Source organism: Pseudophryne corroboree, unplaced genomic scaffold, assembly GCF_028390025.1.
Source record: "Pseudophryne corroboree isolate aPseCor3 unplaced genomic scaffold, aPseCor3.hap2 scaffold_1388, whole genome shotgun sequence".
Taxonomy (NCBI): Eukaryota; Metazoa; Chordata; class Amphibia; order Anura; family Myobatrachidae; genus Pseudophryne; species Pseudophryne corroboree.
The window spans coordinates 119,075-134,698 of record NW_026968015.1 but is presented as its reverse complement, the minus strand read 5'-3'; the positions used below and the strand labels follow the sequence as shown (position 1 = coordinate 134,698).

Sequence of the window (15,624 nt, the reverse complement as noted above, 5' to 3'; positions counted from 1 at the left end):
AGAGGTAGGCAGATTGAAACTATCCTCTGCTATATGCATTTTTTTTTGTTAATTAAAGTAATCCAAAACTGGGATTGATATTTTGGCTCTTTTATTTTTACTTAAAGTACAATAACTTTTACCATTTTAATTTGTTTTAATAGTATATTGACAGTATTGTTTTCTTTCAAAAATCCACTTCATTTTCTTTACCCTATTATTAAAATGGTAATTGACAAAAACAAACTACATTGTCACCAGAAGAGCAATACAAAATGTACAAGTGATATATTAAAATCATCTTTCCAGCTTGAATTTCAATGATGCATTGGGGAAACGATTTTGTGAGAAACATCTTCACCCTTAAATAAAGATTTTCTTAATTCCTTACCTGTGTGCTAATTAGATATCACCTTGTTTTCATATTAAACAGACTTCCACATGAGAAAGCAGCAAGGATGCAGTGGCGTTAATGTTTCCTGGTGTCAACCTGTATTATTTCAGTAGACATTGAAATGAGGATGCATCTTGCTGCCTTTCCAATGAAGCAAGTTTAATTTAGTAATAGGTGAAAAACCATCCTTACAAAGGTGTTAATCAGAGACTTGGCTTTGTGGACACTTTTCAGAGAACAAATTTGTTAGCATAAAAATAAAGCCAGAAAATAAAGAGCTGTTTAATCACTCAATTGGATTTTTCTGCCAGCATATTTTTTTTCTCTGCAACCCACTGCTAAATTGTGCTTCCTAGCTGTTTTTATAAAATCACTGAATCAAATCTAACTCTGATTACATCAGAGAAGGCCAGGTACCCTACACCATCACAGGGGGTTTGAAATTTTGACTTGTCTACTTAAATATCACCAAAATCTGATCACAAGGTTAATTACGTCCCTGGGTGGGATTGAACCACCAACCTTTTGGTTAATAGCCAAACACACTAACCGATTGCGCCACAGAGACACTTTGCAAAAAGTACATACTGACAAAGGCTAATAAGCATACATCTAGAACGTTTCCTAGAAAAACATTAAAAAATCAATAATCTGGAGAGTTTTTGTAAGATGTTTCTTCCATCAACCAACGAATAAACACATTGGTACTTTCCCATGATGAGTGAGTGCTTCAGGATCTCTTGCACTGACATGGGCAGCAGAGTACTGCAATGGAAGCATGCTGGACCCATAACCCAGAGGTAGGCAGATTGAAACTATCCTTTGCTATATGCATTTTTTTTGTTAATTTAAGTAATCAAAACTGGGATTGATATTTTTGCTCTTTTATTTTTACTTAAAGTACAAAAACTTTTACCATTTTAATTTGTTTTAATAGTATATTGACAGTATAGTTTTCTTTCAAAAATCCACTTAATTTTCTTTACCCTGTTATTAAAATGGTAATTGACAAAAAAACTACATTGTCACCAGAAGAGCAATACAAAATGTACAAGTGATATATTAAAATCATCTTTCCAGCTTGAATTTCAATGATGCATTGGGGCAACAATTTTGTGAGAAACATCTTCACCCTTAAATAAAGATTTTCGTAATTCCTTACCTGTGTGCTAATTAGATATCACCTTGTTTTCACATTAAACAGACTTCCACATGAGAAAGCAGCAAGGATGCAGTGGCGTTTATGTTTCCTGGTGTCAACCTGTATTATTTCAGTAGACATTGAAATGAGGATGCATCTTGCTGCCTTTCCAATGAAGCAAGTTTAATTTAGTAATAGGTGAAAAACCATCCTTACAAAGGTGTTAATCAGAGACTTGGCTTTGTGGACACTTTTCAGAGAACAAATTTGTTAGCATAAAAATAAAGCCAGAAAATGAAGAGCTGTTTAATCACTCAATTGGATTTTTCTGCCAGCATATTTTTTTTCTCTGCAACCCACTGCTAAATTGTGCTTCCTAGCTGTTTTTTATAAAATCACTGAATCAAATCTAACTCTGATTACATCAGAGAAGGCCAGGTACCCTACACAATAAGAGGGGGTTTGAAATGTTGACTTGTCTACTTAAATATCACCAAAATGTGATCACAAGGTCAATTATGTCCCTGGGTGGGATTGAACCACCAACCTTTTGGTTAATAGCCGAACACACTAACCGATTGCGCCACCGAGACACTTTGCAAACAGTACATACTGACAAAGGCTAATAAGCATACATCTAGAACGTTTCCTAGAAAAACATTAAAAAATCAATAATCTGGAGAGTTTTTGTAAGATGTTTCTTCCATCAACCAACGAATAAACACATTGGTACTTTCCCATGATGAGTGAGTGCTTCAGGATCTCTTGCACTGACATGGGCAGCAGAGTACTGCAATGGAAGCATGCTGGACCCATAACCCAGAGGTAGGCAGATTGAAACTATCCTTTGCTATATGCATTTTTTTTGTTAATTTAAGTAATCAAAACTGGGATTGATATTTTTGCTCTTTTATTTTTACTTAAAGTACAAAAACTTTTACCATTTTAATTTGTTTTAATAGTATATTGACAGTATAGTTTTCTTTCAAAAATCCACTTAATTTTCTTTACCCTGTTATTAAAATGGTAATTGACAAAAAAACTACATTGTCACCAGAAGAGCAATACAAAATGTACAAGTGATATATTAAAATCATCTTTCCAGCTTGAATTTCAATGATGCATTGGGGCAACAATTTTGTGAGAAACATCTTCACCCTTAAATAAAGATTTTCGTAATTCCTTACCTGTGTGCTAATTAGATATCACCTTGTTTTCACATTAAACAGACTTCCACATGAGAAAGCAGCAAGGATGCAGTGGCGTTTATGTTTCCTGGTGTCAACCTGTATTATTTCAGTAGACATTGAAATGAGGATGCATCTTGCTGCCTTTCCAATGAAGCAAGTTTAATTTAGTAATAGGTGAAAAACCATCCTTACAAAGGTGTTAATCAGAGACTTGGCTTTGTGGACACTTTTCAGAGAACAAATTTGTTAGCATAAAAATAAAGCCAGAAAATGAAGAGCTGTTTAATCACTCAATTGGATTTTTCTGCCAGCATATTTTTTTTCTCTGCAACCCACTGCTAAATTGTGCTTCCTAGCTGTTTTTTATAAAATCACTGAATCAAATCTAACTCTGATTACATCAGAGAAGGCCAGGTACCCTACACAATAAGAGGGGGTTTGAAATTTTGACTTGTCTACTTAAATATCACCAAAATGTGATCACAAGGTCAATTATGTCCCTGGGTGGGATTGAACCACCAACCTTTTGGTTAATAGCCGAACACACTAACCGATTGCGCCACCGAGACACTTTGCAAACAGTACATACTGACAAAGGCTAATAAGCATACATCTAGAACGTTTCCTAGAAAAACATTAAAAAATCAATAATCTGGAGAGTTTTTGTAAGATGTTTCTTCCATCAACCAATGAATAAACACATTGGTACTTTCCCATGATGAGTGAGTGCTTCAGGATCTCTTGCACTTACATGTGCAGCAGAGTACTGCAATGGAAGCATGCTGGACCCATAACCCAGAGGTAGGCAGATTGAAACTATCCTTTGCTATATGCATTTTTTTTTGTTAATTTAAGTAATCAAAACTGGGATTGATATTTTTGCTCTTTTATTTTTACTTAAAGTACAATAACTTTTACCATTTTAATTTGTTTTAATAGTATATTGACAGTATAGTTTTCTTTCAAAAATCCACTTAATTTTCTTTACCCTATTATTAAAATGGTAATTGACAAAAAAAACTACATTGTCACCAGAAGAGCAATACAAAATGTACAAGTGATATATTAAAATCATCTTTCCAGCTTGAATTTCAATGATGCATTGGGTCAACAATTTTGTGAGAAACATCTTCACCCTTAAATAAAGATTTTCTTAATTCCTTACCTGTGTGCTAATTAGATATCACCTTGTTTTCACATTAAACAGACTTCCACATGAGAAAGCAGCAAGGATGCAGTGGCGTTAATGTTTCCTGGTGTCAACCTGTATTATTTCAGTAGACATTGAAATGAGGATGCATCTTGCTGCCTTTCCAATGAAGCAAGTTTAATTTAGTAATAGGTGAAAAACCATCCCTACAAAGGTGTTAATCAGAGACTTGGCTTTGTGGACACTTTTCAGAGAACAAATTTGTTAGCATAAAAATAAAGCCAGAAAATAAAGAGCTGTTTAATCACGCAATTTGATTTTTTTGCCAGCATATTTCTTTTTCTCTGCAACCCACTGCTAAATTGTGCTTCCTAGATGTTTTTATAAAATCACTGAATCAAATCTAACTCTGATTACATCAGAGAAGGCCAGGTACCCTACACCATAACAGGGGGTATGAAATTTGACTTGTCTACTTAAATATCACCAAAATCTGATAACAAGGTTAATTACGTCCCTGGGTGGGATTGAACCACCAACCTTTTGGTTAATAGCCAAACACACTAACCGATTGCGCCACAGAGACACTTTGCAAAAAGTACATACTGACAAAGGCTAATAAGCATACATCTAGAACGTTTCCTAGAAAAACATTAAAAAATCAATAATCTGGAGAGTTTTTGTAAGATGTTTCTTCCATCAACCAACGAATAAACACATTGGTACTTTCCCATGATGAGTGAGTGCTTCAGGATCTCTTGCACTTACATGGGCAGCAGAGTACTGCAATGGAAGCATGCTGGGCCCATAACCCAGAGGTAGGCAGATTGAAACTATCCTCTGCTATATGCATTTTTTTTGTTAATTAAAGTAATCCAAAACTGGGATTGATATTATTGCTCTTTTATTTTTACTTAAAGTACAATAACTTTTACCATTTTAATTTGTTTTAATAGTATATTGACAGTATTGTTTTCTTTCAAAAATCCACTTCATTTTCTTTACCCTATTATTAAAATGGTAATTGACAAAAACAAACTACATTGTCACCAGAAGAGCAATACAAAATGTACAAGTGATATATTAAAATCATCTTTCCAGCTTGAATTTCAATGATGCATTGGGGCAACGATTTTGTGAGAAACATCTTCACCCTTAAATAAAGATTTTCTTAATTCCTTACCTGTGTGCTAATTAGATATCACCTTGTTTTCATATTAAACAGACTTCCACATGAGAAAGCAGCAAGGATGCAGTGGCGTTAATGTTTCCTGGTGTCAACTTGTATTATTTCAGTAGACATTGAAATGAGGATGCATCTTGCTGCCTTTCCAATGAAGCAAGTTTAATTTAGTAATAGGTGAAAAACCATCCTTACAAAGGTGTTAATCAGAGACTTGGCTTTGTGGACACTTTTCAGAGAACAAATTTGTTAGCATAAAAATAAAGCCAGAAAATGAAGAGCTGTTTAATCACTCAATTGGATTTTTCTGCCAGCATATTTTTTTTCTCTGCAACCCACTGCTAAATTGTGCTTCCTAGCTGTTTTTTATAAAATCACTGAATCAAATCTAACTCTGATTACATCAGAGAAGGCCAGGTACCCTACACAATAAGAGGGGGTTTGAAATGTTGACTTGTCTACTTAAATATCACCAAAATGTGATCACAAGGTCAATTATGTCCCTGGGTGGGATTGAACCACCAACCTTTTGGTTAATAGCCGAACACACTAACCGATTGCGCCACCGAGACACTTTGCAAACAGTACATACTGACAAAGGCTAATAAGCATACATCTAGAACGTTTCCTAGAAAAACATTAAAAAATCAATAATCTGGAGAGTTTTTGTAAGATGTTTCTTCCATCAACCAACGAATAAACACATTGGTACTTTCCCATGATGAGTGAGTGCTTCAGGATCTCTTGCACTGACATGGGCAGCAGAGTACTGCAATGGAAGCATGCTGGACCCATAACCCAGAGGTAGGCAGATTGAAACTATCCTTTGCTATATGCATTTTTTTTGTTAATTTAAGTAATCAAAACTGGGATTGATATTTTTGCTCTTTTATTTTTACTTAAAGTACAAAAACTTTTACCATTTTAATTTGTTTTAATAGTATATTGACAGTATAGTTTTCTTTCAAAAATCCACTTAATTTTCTTTACCCTGTTATTAAAATGGTAATTGACAAAAAAACTACATTGTCACCAGAAGAGCAATACAAAATGTACAAGTGATATATTAAAATCATCTTTCCAGCTTGAATTTCAATGATGCATTGGGGCAACAATTTTGTGAGAAACATCTTCACCCTTAAATAAAGATTTTCGTAATTCCTTACCTGTGTGCTAATTAGATATCACCTTGTTTTCACATTAAACAGACTTCCACATGAGAAAGCAGCAAGGATGCAGTGGCGTTTATGTTTCCTGGTGTCAACCTGTATTATTTCAGTAGACATTGAAATGAGGATGCATCTTGCTGCCTTTCCAATGAAGCAAGTTTAATTTAGTAATAGGTGAAAAACCATCCTTACAAAGGTGTTAATCAGAGACTTGGCTTTGTGGACACTTTTCAGAGAACAAATTTGTTAGCATAAAAATAAAGCCAGAAAATGAAGAGCTGTTTAATCACTCAATTGGATTTTTCTGCCAGCATATTTTTTTTCTCTGCAACCCACTGCTAAATTGTGCTTCCTAGCTGTTTTTTATAAAATCACTGAATCAAATCTAACTCTGATTACATCAGAGAAGGCCAGGTACCCTACACAATAAGAGGGGGTTTGAAATTTTGACTTGTCTACTTAAATATCACCAAAATGTGATCACAAGGTCAATTATGTCCCTGGGTGGGATTGAACCACCAACCTTTTGGTTAATAGCCGAACACACTAACCGATTGCGCCACCGAGACACTTTGCAAACAGTACATACTGACAAAGGCTAATAAGCATACATCTAGAACGTTTCCTAGAAAAACATTAAAAAATCAATAATCTGGAGAGTTTTTGTAAGATGTTTCTTCCATCAACCAATGAATAAACACATTGGTACTTTCCCATGATGAGTGAGTGCTTCAGGATCTCTTGCACTTACATGTGCAGCAGAGTACTGCAATGGAAGCATGCTGGACCCATAACCCAGAGGTAGGCAGATTGAAACTATCCTTTGCTATATGCATTTTTTTTTGTTAATTTAAGTAATCAAAACTGGGATTGATATTTTTGCTCTTTTATTTTTACTTAAAGTACAATAACTTTTACCATTTTAATTTGTTTTAATAGTATATTGACAGTATAGTTTTCTTTCAAAAATCCACTTAATTTTCTTTACCCTATTATTAAAATGGTAATTGACAAAAAAAACTACATTGTCACCAGAAGAGCAATACAAAATGTACAAGTGATATATTAAAATCATCTTTCCAGCTTGAATTTCAATGATGCATTGGGTCAACAATTTTGTGAGAAACATCTTCACCCTTAAATAAAGATTTTCTTAATTCCTTACCTGTGTGCTAATTAGATATCACCTTGTTTTCACATTAAACAGACTTCCACGTGAGAAAGCAGCAAGGATGCAGTGGCGTTAATGTTTCCTGGTGTCAACCTGTATTATTTCAGTAGACATTGAAATGAGGATGCATCTTGCTGCCTTTCCAATGAAGCAAGTTTAATTTAGTAATAGGTGAAAAACCATCCCTACAAAGGTGTTAATCAGAGACTTGGCTTTGTGGACACTTTTCAGAGAACAAATTTGTTAGCATAAAAATAAAGCCAGAAAATAAAGAGCTGTTTAATCACGCAATTTGATTTTTTTGCCAGCATATTTCTTTTTCTCTGCAACCCACTGCTAAATTGTGCTTCCTAGATGTTTTTATAAAATCACTGAATCAAATCTAACTCTGATTACATCAGAGAAGGCCAGGTACCCTACACCATAACAGGGGGTATGAAATTTGACTTGTCTACTTAAATATCACCAAAATCTGATAACAAGGTTAATTACGTCCCTGGGTGGGATTGAACCACCAACCTTTTGGTTAATAGCCAAACACACTAACCGATTGCGCCACAGAGACACTTTGCAAAAAGTACATACTGACAAAGGCTAATAAGCATACATCTAGAACGTTTCCTAGAAAAACATTAAAAAATCAATAATCTGGAGAGTTTTTGTAAGATGTTTCTTCCATCAACCAACGAATAAACACATTGGTACTTTCCCATGATGAGTGAGTGCTTCAGGATCTCTTGCACTTACATGGGCAGCAGAGTACTGCAATGGAAGCATGCTGGGCCCATAACCCAGAGGTAGGCAGATTGAAACTATCCTCTGCTATATGCATTTTTTTTGTTAATTAAAGTAATCCAAAACTGGGATTGATATTATTGCTCTTTTATTTTTACTTAAAGTACAATAACTTTTACCATTTTAATTTGTTTTAATAGTATATTGACAGTATTGTTTTCTTTCAAAAATCCACTTCATTTTCTTTACCCTATTATTAAAATGGTAATTGACAAAAACAAACTACATTGTCACCAGAAGAGCAATACAAAATGTACAAGTGATATATTAAAATCATCTTTCCAGCTTGAATTTCAATGATGCATTGGGGCAACGATTTTGTGAGAAACATCTTCACCCTTAAATAAAGATTTTCTTAATTCCTTACCTGTGTGCTAATTAGATATCACCTTGTTTTCATATTAAACAGACTTCCACATGAGAAAGCAGCAAGGATGCAGTGGCGTTAATGTTTCCTGGTGTCAACTTGTATTATTTCAGTAGACATTGAAATGAGGATGCATCTTGCTGCCTTTCCAATGAAGCAAGTTTAATTTAGTAATAGGTGAAAAACCATCCTTACAAAGGTGTTAATCAGAGACTTGGCTTTGTGGACACTTTTCAGAGAACAAATTTGTTAGCATAAAAATAAAGCCAGAAAATGAAGAGCTATTTAATCACTCAATTGGATTTTTCTGCCAGCATATTTTTTTTCTCTGCAACCCACTGCTAAATTGTGCTTCCTAGCTGTTTTTATAAAATCACTGAATCAAATCTAACTCTGATTACATCAGAGAAGGCCAGGTACCCTACACCATAACAGGGGGTTTGAAATTTTGACTTGTCTACTTAAAGATCACCAAAATCTGATAACAAGGTCAATTAGGTCCCTGGGTGGGATTGAACCACCAACCTTATGGTTAATAGCCGTACATACTAACTGATTGCGCCACAGAGACACTTTGCAAAAGTCCATACTGACAAAGGCTAATAAGCATTCATCTAAAACGTTTCCTAGAAAAACTTTAAAAAGTCAATAATCTGGAGAGTTTTTGTAAGATGTTTCTTCCATCAACCAACGAAGAAACACATTGGTACTTTCCCATGATGAGTGAGTGCTTCAGGATCTCTTGCACTTACATGTGCAGCAGAGTACTACAATGGAAGCATGCTGGGCCCATAACCCAGAGGTAGGCAGATTGAAACTATCCTCTGCTATATGCATTTTTTTTTGTTAATTAAAGTAATCCAAAACTGGGATTGATATTTTGTCTCTTTTATTTTTACTTAAAGTACAATAACTTTTACCATTTTAATTTGTTTTAATAGTATATTGACAGTATTGTTTTCTTTCAAAAATCCACTTCATTTTCTTTACCCTATTATTAAAATGGTAATTGACAAAAACAAACTACATTGTCACCAGAAGAGCAATACAAAATGTACAAGTGATATATTAAAATCATCTTTCCAGCTTGAATTTCAATGATGCATTGGGGCAACGATTTTGTGAGAAACATCTTCACCCTTAAATAAAGATTTTCTTAATTCCTTACCTGTGTGCTAATTAGATATCACCTTGTTTTCACATTAAACAGACTTCCACATGAGAAAGCAGCAAGGGTGCAGTGGCATTAATGTTTCCTGGTGTCAACCTGTATTATTTCTGTAGACATTGAAATGAGGATACATCTTGCTGCCTTTCCAATGAAGCAAGTTTAATTTAGTAATAGGTGAAAAACCATCCCTACAAAGGTGTTAATCAGAGACTTGGCTTTGTGGACACTTTTCAGAGAACAAATTTGTTAGCATAAAAATAAAGCCAGAAAATGAAGAACTGTTTAATCACGCAATTTGGTTTTTTTGCCAGCATATTTCTTTTTCTCTGCAACCCACTGCTAAATTGTGCTTCCTAGATGTTTTTATAAAATCACTGAATCAAATCTAACTCTGATTACATCAGAGAAGGCCAGGTACCCTACACCATAACAGGGGGTATGAAATTTGACTTGTCTACTTAAAGATCACCAAAATCTGATAACAAGGTCAATTACGTCCCTGGGTGGGATTGAACCACCAACCTTTTGGTTAATAGCCGTACACACTAACTGATTGCGCCACAGAGACACTTTGCTAAAAGTACATACTGACAAATGCTAATAAGCATTCATCTAAAACGTTTCCTAGAAAAACTTAAAAAAGTCAATAATCTGGAGAGTTTTTGTAAGATGTTTCTTCTATCAACCAACGAAGAAACACATTGGTACTTTCCCATGATGAGTGAGTGCTTCAGGATCTCTTGCACTTACATGTGCAGCAGAGTACAGCAATGGAAGCATGCTGGGCCCATAACCCAGAGGTAGGCAGATTGAAACTATCCTCTGCTATATGCATTTTTTTGTTTGTTAATTAAAGTAATCCAAAACTGGGATTGATATTTTGGCTCTTTTATTTTTACTTAAAGTACAATAACTTTTACCATTTTAATTTGTTTTAATAGTATATTGACAGTATTGTTTTCTTTCAAAAATCCACTTAATTTTCTTTACCCTATTATTAAATTGGTAATTGACAAAAACAAACTACATTGTCACCAGAAGAGCAATACAAAATGTACAAGTGATATATTAAAATCATCTTTCCAGCTTGAATTTCAATGATGCATTGGGGCAACGATTTTGTGAGAAACACCTTCACCCTTAAATAAAGATTTTCTTAATTCCTTACCTGTGTGCTAATTAGATATCACCTTGTTTTCACATTAAACAGACTTCCACATGAGAAAGCAGCAAGGATGCAGTGGCGTTAATGTTTCCTGGTGTCAACCTGTATTATTTCAGTAAACATTGAAATGAGGATGCATCTTGCTGCCTTTCCAATGAAGCAAGTTTAATTTAGTAATAGGTGAAAAACCATCCTTACAAAGGTGTTAATCAGAGACTTGGCTTTGTGGACACTTTTCAGAGAACAAATTTGTTAGCATAAAAATAAAGCCAGAAAATAAAGAGCTGTTTAATCACTCAATTGGATTTTTCTGCCAGCATATTTTTTTTCTCTGCAACCCACTGCTAAATTGTGCTTCCTAGCTGTTTTTATAAAATCACTGAATCAAATCTAACTCTGATTACATCAGAGAAGGCCAGGTACCCTACACCATAACAGGGGGTTTGAAATTTTGACTTGTCTACTTAAAGATCACCAAAATCTGATAACAAGGTCAATTAGGTCCCTGGGTGGGATTGAACCACCAACCTTTTGGTTAATAGCCGTACATACTAACTGATTGCGCCACAGAGACACTTTGCAAAAGTCCATACTGACAAAGGCTAATAAGCATTCATCTAAAACGTTTCCTAGAAAAACTTTAAAAAGTCAATAATCTGGAGAGTTTTTGTAAGATGTTTCTTCCATCAACCAACGAAGAAACACATTGGTACTTTCCCATGATGAGTGAGTGCTTCAGGATCTCTTGAACTTACATGTGCAGCAGAGTACTGCAATGGAAGCATGCTGGGCCCATAACCCAGAGGTAAGCAGATTGAAACTATCCTCTGCTATATGCATTTTTTTTTTGTTAATTAAAGTAATCCAAAACTGGGATTGATATTTTGTCTCTTTTATTTTTACTTAAAGTACAATAACTTTTACCATTTTAATTTGTTTTAATAGTATATTGACAGTATTGTTTTCTTTCAAAAATCCACTTCATTTTCTTTACCCTATTATTAAAATGGTAATTGACAAAAACAAACTACATTGTCACCAGAAGAGCAATACAAAATGTACAAGTGATATATTAAAATCATCTTTCCAGCTTGAATTTCAATGATGCATTGGGGCAACGATTTTGTGAGAAACATCTTCACCCTTAAATAAAGATTTTCTTAATTCCTTACCTGTGTGCTAATTAGATATCACCTTGTTTTCATATTAAACAGACTTCCACATGAGAAAGCAGCAAGGATGCAGTGGCGTTAATGTTTCCTGGTGTCAACCTGTATTATTTCAGTAGACATTGAAATGAGGATGCATCTTGCTGCCTTTCCAATGAAGCAAGTTTAATTTAGTAATAGGTGAAAAACCATCCTTACAAAGGTGTTAATCAGAGACTTGGCTTTGTGGACACTTTTCAGAGAACAAATTTGTTAGCATAAAAATAAAGCCAGAAAATAAAGAGCTGTTTAATCACTCAATTGGATTTTTCTGCCAGCATATTTTTTTTCTCTGCAACCCACTGCTAAATTGTGCTTCCTAGATGTTTTTATAAAATCACTGAATCAAATCTAACTCTGTTTACATCAGAGAAGGCCAAGTACCCTACACCATAACAGGGGGTTTGAAATTTTGACTTGTCTACTTAAAGATCACCAAAATCTGATAACAAGGTCAATTAGGTCCCTGGGTGGGATTGAACCACCAACCTTTTGGTTAATAGCCGTACATACTAACTGATTGCGCCACAGAGACACTTTGCAAAAGTCCATACTGACAAAGGCTAATAAGCATTCATCTAAAACGTTTCCTAGCAAAACTTTAAAAAGTCAATAATCTGGAGAATTTTTGTAAGATGTTTCTTCCATCAACCAACGAAGAAACACATTGGTACTTTCCCGTGATGAGTGAGTGCTTCAGGATCTCTTGCACTTACATGTGCAGCAGAGTACAGCAATGGAAGCATGCTGGACCCATAACCCAGAGGTAGGCAGATTGAAACTATCCTCTGCTGTATGCTTTTTTTTTTTGTTAATTAAAGTAATCCAAAACTGGGATTGATATTTTGGCTCTTTTATTTTTACTTAAAGTACAATAACTTTTACCATTTTAATTTGTTTTAATAGTATATTGACAGTATTGTTGTCTTTCAAAAATCCACTTAATTTTCTTTACCCTATTATTAAATGGTAATTGACAAAAACAAACTACATTGTCACCAGAAGAGCAATACAAAATGTACAAGTGATATATTAAAATCATCTTTCCAGCTTGAATTTCAATGATGCATTGGGGCAACGATTTTGTGAGAAACATCTTCACCCTTAAATAAAGATTTTCTTAATTCCTTACCTGTGTGCTAATTAGATATCACCTTGTTTTCACATTAAACAGACTTCCACATGAGAAAGCAGCAAGGATGCAGTGGCGTTAATGTTTCCTGGTGTCAACTTGTATTATTTCAGTAGACATTGAAATGAGGATGCATCTTGCTGCCTTTCCAATGAAGCAAGTTTAATTTAGTAATAGGTGAAAAACCATCCTTACAAAGGTGTTAATCAGAGACTTGGCTTTGTGGACACTTTTCAGAGAACAAATTTGTTAGCATAAAAATAAAGCCAGAAAATGAAGAGCTGTTTAATCACTCAATTGGATTTTTCTGCCAGCATATTTTTTTTCTCTGCAACCCACTGCTAAATTGTGCTTCCTAGCTGTTTTTTATAAAATCACTGAATCAAATCTAACTCTGATTACATCAGAGAAGGCCATGTACCCTACACCATAAGAGGAGGTTTGAAATTTTGACTTGTCTACTTAAATATCACCAAAATCTGATCACAAGGTTAATTACGTCCCTGGGTGGGATTGAACCACCAACCTTTTGGTTAATAGCCAAACACACTAACCGATTGCGCCACAGAGACACTTTGCAAAAAGTACATACTGACAAAGGCTAATAAGCATACATCTAGAACGTTTCCTAGAAAAACATTAAAAAATCAATAATCTGGAGAGTTTTTGTAAGATGTTTCTTCCATCAACCAACGAATAAACACATTGGTACTTTCCCATGATGAGTGAGTGCTTCAGGATCTCTTGCACTTACATGGGCAGCAGAGTACTGCAATGGAAGCATGCTGGACCCATAACCCAGAGGTAGGCAGATTGAAACTATCCTTTGCTATATGCATTTTTTTTGTTAATTTAAGTAATCAAAACTGGGATTGATATTTTTGCTCTTTTATTTTTACTTAAAGTACAATAACTTTTACCATTTTAATTTGTTTTAATAGTATATTGACAGTATAGTTTTCTTTCAAAAATCCACTTAATTTTCTTTACCCTGTTATTAAAATGGTAATTGACAAAAAAACTACATTGTCACCAGAAGAGCAATACAAAATGTACAAGTGATATATTAAAATCATCTTTCCAGCTTGAATTTCAATGATGCATTGGGGCAACGATTTTGTGAGAAACATCTTCACCCTTAAATAAAGATTTTCTTAATTCCTTACCTGTGTGCTAATTAGATATCACCTTGTTTTCATATTAAACAGACTTCCACATGAGAAAGCAGCAAGGATGCAGTGGCGTTAATGTTTCCTGGTGTCAACCTGTATTATTTCAGTAGACATTGAAATGAGGATGCATCTTGCTGCCTTTCCAATGAAGCAAGTTTAATTTAGTAATAGGTGAAAAACCATCCTTACAAAGGTGTTAATCAGAGACTTGGCTTTGTGGACACTTTTCAGAGAACAAATTTGTTAGCATAAAAATAAAGCCAGAAAATGAAGAGCTGTTTAATCACTCGATTGGATTTTTCTGCCAGCATATTTTTTTTCTCTGCAACCCACTGCTAAATTGTGCTTCCTAGCTGTTTTTATGAAATCACTGAATCAAATCTAACTCTGATTACATCAGAGAAGGCCAGGTACCCTACACCATAACAGGGAGTTTGAAATTTTGACTTGTCTACTTAAAGATCACCAAAATCTGATAACAAGGTCAATTAGGTCCCTGGGTGGGATTGAACCACCAACCTTATGGTTAATAGCCGTACAAACTAACTGATTGCGCCACAGAGACACTTTGCAAAAGTCCATACTGACAAAGGCTAATAAGCATTCATCTAAAACGTTTCCTAGAAAAACTTTAAAAAGTCAATAATCTGGAGAGTTTTTGTAAGATGTTTCTTCCATCAACCAACGAAGAAACACATTGGTACTTTCCCATGATGAGTGAGTGCTTCAGGATCTCTTGAACTTACATGTGCAGCAGAGTACTGCAATGGAAGCATGCTGGGCCCATAACCCAGAGGTAGGCAGATTGAAACTATCCTCTGCTATATGCATTTTTTTGTTTGTTAATTAAAGTAATCCAAAACTGGGATTGATATTTTGTCTCTTTTATTTTTACTTAAAGTACAATAACTTTTACCATTTTAATTTGTTTTAATAGTATATTGACAGTATTGTTTTCTTTCAAAAATCCACTTCATTTTCTTTACCCTATTATTAAAATGGTAATTGACAAAAACAAACTACATTGTCACCAGAAGAGCAATACAAAATGTACAAGTGATATATTAAAATCATCTTTCCAGCTTGAATTTCAATGATGCATTGGGGCAACGATTTTGTGAGAAACATCTTCACCCTTAAATAAAGATTTTCTTAATTCCTTACCTGTGTGCTAATTAGATATCACCTTGTTTTCATATTAAACAGACTTCCACATGAGAAAGCAGCAAGGATGCAG

General features: G+C 34.5%; 4 non-coding genes across 4 annotated transcripts; all 4 read right to left on the bottom strand.

Annotated features, from left to right (window-relative positions):
• Positions 1-867: 867 nt before the first annotated feature.
• TRNAN-AUU (transfer RNA asparagine (anticodon AUU)) lies at positions 868-941 on the bottom strand. Its single transcript has one exon. It is a non-coding gene; the product is annotated as a tRNA-Asn (tRNA).
• Positions 942-4,366: 3,425 nt separating this feature from the next.
• On the bottom strand, positions 4,367-4,440 carry TRNAN-AUU (transfer RNA asparagine (anticodon AUU)). The gene has a single exon. It is a non-coding gene; the product is annotated as a tRNA-Asn (tRNA).
• A 3,428-nt stretch (positions 4,441-7,868) lies between these two features.
• TRNAN-AUU (transfer RNA asparagine (anticodon AUU)) lies at positions 7,869-7,942 on the bottom strand. The gene has a single exon. It is a non-coding gene; the product is annotated as a tRNA-Asn (tRNA).
• Positions 7,943-13,713: 5,771 nt separating this feature from the next.
• Positions 13,714-13,787, bottom strand: TRNAN-AUU (transfer RNA asparagine (anticodon AUU)). Its single transcript has one exon. It is a non-coding gene; the product is annotated as a tRNA-Asn (tRNA).
• Positions 13,788-15,624: the final 1,837 nt, after the last annotated feature.